Source organism: Dipodomys spectabilis, unplaced genomic scaffold (genome assembly GCF_019054845.1).
Source record: "Dipodomys spectabilis isolate Male_0828 unplaced genomic scaffold, ASM1905484v1 ptg000110l, whole genome shotgun sequence".
Classification (NCBI taxonomy): domain Eukaryota; kingdom Metazoa; phylum Chordata; class Mammalia; order Rodentia; family Heteromyidae; genus Dipodomys; species Dipodomys spectabilis.
Genome location: NW_024870787.1, coordinates 893837 through 901338, shown reverse-complemented (window position 1 = coordinate 901338; position 7502 = coordinate 893837).

Genomic DNA, 7502 nt, shown 5'->3' with positions numbered 1-7502 from the left:
AATCTGGCTTCTTACTTGTGTATGATCGTGAGCGCTGTCCATTTGATGTTACTCTTCCTGGAAATTAGAATAACAGGTGTCCAGTCTGGGCTTTATCCACTAGCCTCAAAACAGTAGACTCCCATGTAGTCAGGATTTTCATAATCTTATCACACCTGATTTTTAAAAAATCGTTGCATTTCTTGCAGTTCTTGAATACTGAATTAAATTGTGTTTTCTTGGGTTGTTTTGTTTCATTTGAATGTATGTGTTGACTTATTCCTCACTTTTCCTTTTCTTTCACTCACGTTCTTACCTAAAGTGCTGAGAAACCAATTCTTCTTTCTCAAGATAGTCAAGGTGAACATTATTTAGTCCAAAGCAATTTAAGTAATATTTAAACATCTTCATATCTATGAATGGTAAACGAATGCTAAGCGCTGAGAAGGGTCTTTTTATTTTCACAGCCGTCTTTGGCATACACAGACAGATCATGAATTATATGAAGATAATAAAACTACAGATGCTTGCCAGGAGGAGAAAAACCTATTACTATTTGTTTGATAGAGGCTTCCCTTGTTGTGAAAGATATATGCTGTTTGATGCAGGATTTCACAAAATCATATTGCTAGGAAGAACCTAAACAATCTCCTAACACTACAGAGTTGAGGGAGATGAATTGACCTCCTGCATAATTTACTTTTGGTTCAAATAAAATCAGGCTTCCAAAAAGAGAGTAGACTTTAGAGAAACACGATGAGTTGTATGTAAATAGGTGCTTATCTGATTTTGTCAACTGGTGAACTAATACAGGGAAAGGACAGCAAGGTAAAAATATAAAGAACTCTGTATTGAAATACTCATTTGTGTGTGTGTGTGTGTGTGTGTGTGTGTGTGTGTGTGTGTGTGTTTACACGTGCCTGTACACACACGTGCATGTGCATGTGCTCATGCATGCATTCATCATTCCTGAGGCTTGATAGTTCCTGGGCATTATCCCTAAGCTTCTGTGCTCAAGGATAATGTCTACCATTTTGAACAGTGGTCTTCAAATCTCAGCCTCCTGAATAGCTAGCTAAGCTGATTCAGCCTCTGAGTAGCTAGCGAAATACTTCTTGTCCTCTATGCTTCATTGCTCTTTTATTCGTTCCTGAGGTAATCACAAGCCTAAGTCATATTATGTCTAATTGCTTTAAAAATACTATTACTGCTTCGCAGCAGGGGCTCCAATCTGTACTCCTAACTACTTAGGAAGCTTGAGAACAGAAACCAAGCCAAATTTTAGTGGACTTCCTTCTCAATCTATAGCTGGGTGCATTGGATCATTTCCACCATCTTGCACTATCTAGAGACTAAGATTAGAAGGATTGCAGGATCAAGGCCAGCCAAGGTAGGAATCTAGAAAGTTGGTGTGCAACTCTAATGCCATTGATGATGGGAAGGTTAAAAGTCAGATCAGGTGCATGTCTTGTGGAAAGGGAACCCCTATCCTAAAATTAACCACTGATAGGACACCAGCCTAGCAAGAAAAATACCCCAAGTTGAAATTCCCACAATTTCCCACAACCAAAATAGGTATATATATTAACATCCAAAAACGTATTACAATATGTTGTTTGCTCTAATATAATCTTTATGTGATTATCATATGATGTGAAAGAATAGTTTCTTCATTAACTTATGATATATTTTAAAAGACCTAGAAAATTCTTTCTCACGTATTAAGTGAAAACAAATGGTAAATTGCCTCATTCCTTACATATCTGACTACCAGTAAAAATTCATCTAATGATTATTATAGTAGTATATTCTGATTTTTTACTTTACTTTGTAACAGTTTTTAAACTTTTGGCTTCTCTGATGAAGTTTAAGTATTCAAATAGTATCAACAAAGTATATTCCTCGGGTACTTGGGGCAGTTTTTTACAAGGTTTTTAACTGATGGCTTCTAAGAATTCTTAATTGGTATATTATTTGGTTTATTTTTAATTTCAATTTAATTTCATTGTAAATGTAATGTACAGAGGGGTTACAGTTACATAAGTAAGGTAATGAGTACATTTTTTATGGAAAGTATATTGTTATCCCCTCCATCGATTTTTTTTTGTACACTCAAACAACTACTGATATTTTTGCTGTTACTATTGATCAATGGGTACTTTTGCTTTCTTTGTTCATGCATTTTTTATTATAAAATTGATATACGGTGGGTTTACAATTACTTAACTTAACTAAAGAGTACACTTCACTTTATTTTCTAAATTTCAAATTTTGAACTTAATTATTTTCTTTTGTTTTTTTTGGGGGGTAATTCTTTTTTGAGAGTTGTAGGATTAGTTAATTTAATTTTGCATGATTTTTACACATGTAAATTATTCAGATACATATATTTTGCTTTAAAAATATTTAACATGTGAATTTCTAAGATTATTTTCTTAATTTTTATATGGTTGGTGAATTTAAATAAATTTATTTTCTTAAAGTTCTAAACATATTTTTCCAGTTAACAAATACTTACTGTATTTTCAAGAAGCACAAACTTCATTAAGAAAGGCTTCATTACCTGTTCACTTTTTTTTGTAAATATTTGTACTTGAATTTAAAAAAAAAAGTTTAATCTGGGCAGGGTGATTTGTGGCTTCCATTTTCTAGCTATGGTAGGAACTTCAAGCAGGGTTTGTAAATAGGGAGAGCCTGAGAAACTATGAGACCTTAGTACAAAAATATCCAGAGTGGGGCTGGGAAGGTGGCTCAGTGTTAGAGTTCTTGCCTTGCATGCATGAAGTCCTGGGATCGATTCCTCAGCACCACATAAGAAAAAAGAAAGAAGCTTAAATGGCACTGTGGCTCAAGTGGTAAAACACTAGCCTTGAGCTGAAGAGCTGAGGGACAGCGCAAAAGCCCTGAGTTCAGGCCCCACGACAGGACCCCCCCCAAAAAATATCCAGAGTGAAATGAATAGAGATATAGCCATCCCTAGCGTGATATAGAGAACCTGGTAATCATATTCCAAATCTTGAGTTAAAACTCCAATAACATCAATCTTTTGTAAAAATAAAAGGATACATGTTTCAAAATGTTTATTGTATAAAACTCTTTGCAAAGGTTCTCATGTCTTCTATTTCTTAATTTTCAATATACTTAATCTCTAAGAATCCAAGTATATCGTGACTATTTTATTTCTACTTAATTTAAAATAGTACAAGCAATATTAACCTATTTTTACTATTTGTGATAATTTACTCTGTTAATATGATAATATCAATATTCCAAATGTGTGTATGTGTTGTGTGTGTGTGTGTGTGTTTATGTGGTATGTGTGTGTGTGTTTGCTTTGTGTGTACTTTGTAATGCTTGGGTGATCACTCGACTGATTTACATATGCTGGGCCAAGTTTTTACCACTGAACTATACTGTCTAGTTATAATGTAAATATTGTTTTAAATTATGACTTTTAAATTTTCATTCTTAGTATGTTTTTTTTCAAAATTATATATGATAAAATGTGATCCATATTCTATACATGATAGCAATTTTTATTATTATTTTATTGTTTTTTTGAATATTTCCACTGCTTTTCTACTTCCAAACTCTTGTGTTTGTTATTGATAAAGGTTTTATTTTGCTTCTTTTCTCTCTTCATTCTTTTTGACTTTAGAGTTTATCTATTCTTTCGTTTATTTCTTTGGAAATTAGTGATCATATTCCTATTACAATTTCTTTACATTGTAACAGGTCTATACAATGCTTTATTTTCTATTTTATTTTTTCCCATCTTCTCTGACTCTTAGTCCACACTATTAGGTGGAAGAAAAAGAAACTTGACTCAGAATACTTTGATTATTTGCCTCCTTCTCTTCTCTGAATTCTTTCTGTTCTTTGAAACACAATAACAATTACATATATCGCCTATGTGGTCCATCATTCTATACTATCCCCTCTCACTCTCCTCTGTAGTACAGCTCAACTCGTTATCGTTCAACTTTATTATGCTATAGTGTTAACTAAATCTTAACTCATTCCTAAATTAATTTTAGATTGCTTCAAGCATTCTCTAAAGACATTTTTCTATATATAATATCTGGGGTCTTGTGTTTTCACAAGGTGCAAAGTATGAGTGACTATCAAACATCTAGATATCTCTGTAGAATATTGGTCCACCTGTTCAATAAACTCGTATGTAAATTCAAGGAATACAGGTCAGTCAGAACAATTGTGTAAAATGGTGTAGCTTGAGCCTTCATACTAGATTTGAAACTTATTACCATGTTTAGTAGTGAAAGAACAGCCACATAGAAGAATGTAACAGATTTATCAAAAATAAATTCTTAGTTTTATTGTCAATAGATTTTGAAGAGGATGCCAAGACTTTATGAAATATAAATAGAATCTTAAATGAATGAATTGGCACTATTGCCTCTCTAGATTTAAAATGATCTTAGTCTACTACCTCAAACCTTATACAAAAATTTAAAATAAAAAATGATTATCAAACTAAATGTGAGATGTAAAAACCTATAAAACATAAATGTACAAATTCATGACATTGGATCAGTAAAGTTTTCTAAAAATTTGACATGTAAAGCATAAGAGACTAAAGACAATCACGAATTAACTGGTTAATATCAAATAATAACCTTTCATAATTCTATGAAAGTAATGAAAACATATCCAACAGATAGAGCACACATATTTGTTAATGCTACAATGTTAATGCTACAATGATCCTGAGTCTTAAGCACATTCATATCTTCTAATTCTATATAAAATTTTTCCTGAACAGGATATTTCTTAAAGAACGTATGTAAATTGGTAGTTAATAGGAGAAGCATATGAAATAAGATCCTCCTTAGTATCTAAGAAAAAAGAAAAAGAAAACTCACTAGGATGACCATAAATATCAAAAGATAACACAAAATATAGTAATGCATTTGTGGAGAAATTGATATACTCCACATAGCACAATGATTTGTATAATACTTCAATCATTTTAGCAAGCAAGTTTTCAAGTCTTCATAAGGTTAAAAAGAATTGTATATTATTCAGACATTACACTTCTATGTATATATTAAAGAGAAGTAAAAAAAAAATGTTTGGACAAGGAATGTAGTTCATTGACAGTGCACTTGAATATTATGTGTGAGACCCTGGAAAAAATCCCCCAAAAGAAATTTGAAAAGATGCACTATAGAGGATTTATGCTGGACAAATTCCTGTAACTGAATTTTATATCTATTTTAATGTCTGTTCTAAAATTTACAGCATTTCTATTTGAAGAAATGCAAGTTTGTGAAAGTTAAGCTTGGAAAACCTATGAGTGTACAATTCACTTCCAAAGCACTAAAATGCCTACAATAAAAGAAGATAATATATTGCATGTGAATTTCATGTCAGCAAAAAAAATTGCTAAAAATACTTCAAACAAATTTCAGAATACCTAAAAAGATGTTTTCGGTGTTGGCTAAAAATTCTTTGTAAACTACACCTTTTAAAATGAAGATGTGATTTCTGTTTATTTTGAGTTTTTTTGGTCCGTTTTTTTGAGTTTATGCAGAGATAACTCAATCCAAAAGTGTATGTGATAACTAGAATATCTAGGAATTATGCACCACTTATGAGTAATTGATAACCTTTCCTGGAAGAAACTTTTAGCAAATGACAAAAGACCCAAATCTATGCATCTGCATTTTATGAAACCTATATGCTACATGCTCAATCCAAATGCTTTTCTCTCCTTTTCTAGGAAAAAAGTTTTTTCAAGATAAGAGCCAACAGCAGTGAAAAGAAACAAAATACACATTCATGTTGATTTATTTGTGAAAATAACAAATGAAATAAAACAATTCCACTTAAGCAACTCCAATGTTAGTATCTATGAAGATGTTCCTGAATGCCAACATCCATTGATTTTTTTTGTTTTAATTTCTACGAATATATGAAAAATAGAACATGAAAACAAATATAATCTTAGAGCAAACCAGCCTTGGAATAATTTTCTTAATTGTTTTGAAATTACAAAAAATTTGATACCATTGTTGAAATGATCCTTTCCTATGGGAATCATTTAAAAATGTTTATCACTTATTATAATTCAAAATACCAAACAAGACTAATTTTATATAATCATTACAAATATCATTTTATTACTATCATAAAGTAGAGTAAAAGACCAATCCAAATATATTATCATTATTCTTAATTTCTAATCATTTCCTAGATATCTCAATCTAAATAGTCATGTCTTTAACATAGATTAAATATTCTATAATTTTTACTTAACATTTTTCAGGGGCATGTATTCATGTTTCTAAGAAATGTTCACAGCAGTTAAAAATACTTTTGTGAAATTAATGTGAAATTAATGTGATATGTTTTGTTGTGATTGTTTGCAAGGCCTGAGCATTGTCTCTAAGCCATTTTATGCTCAAAGCCAATACTATACAACTTGAGGCACAGAGCTAATTAATGTTTTTAGTGGTTAATTGGAGATAAGAATCTAACAAATACTTTTCTGTCTGGGCTAGCTTCAAACACAATTCTAAGATCTAATTACACAGAATAGCTCGAATTATAGGCTTGAGTCACTGGCACTTGGTTTGATGTATTTATTTAATTTTAATTATATCTTAAGATTTTTGTTTCACTATAATGAACATCGTTCTATACAAATATTTAGATATATGTATGTAATTCTGATGACAATCTCCAAAAATGTATGTCTTTCTACACTATATATATATATATATATATATCTATATGTATATAGATATATATATCTATATCTATATATATATATATAAATTTCTGAAGACAGAGTTCCTATAAAACTTTATGCTACCATTTTTGACCTTTTTTAATTTGAAAGACATACAGTCTATTTTCCCTAAAGTTTCCTAGAATAAAATAACTAATATTTAAATAGAATGTAGAGTTTATTATTTTCAAGGGAATTTTTGAAATACCCATGATATTGTAGTAGCATTTACATTATGTTACTTGAAATAATTTTGTTCAAACTCTTAAATATTTGTGTGTAGTGGTGGGGAGAGAGGAAGTTAATCCATACTGGTTAAGAATTTGCAATGCTTCAAAAATCTATTCTACAATTTGTTATAAGCATATAGTCAAGCTAACTGTTATGGTTAAGTTTTTTTATTTCTTTATTTGTTCTAAATTTTAAAATGGATGCATGCATGGTGGTAACATTAAAACTATTAATCGACAGACAAATGATTGCAAAATCATAGATACATATCAGACTTTCAATATTTAGCACTTATGATGTTAGTAATAATTTTGGTGGAAATGATAATGACCACAGTGTACCCTGATAATTACAATGTTTGATTGAAAAGGAAAAAATTTTACACATTTTTGAAGCTAGATTTCCCACATTGAATACATGGTAATAAACAGCGTTGGATTACATATAGTAAGAATAACAAGAGGAGAGTTTCAATATCAAGAAATAGAGCCACATTAAACAGGTAGAAACAGTAAAAACCCTAATGTTATTCCTACAG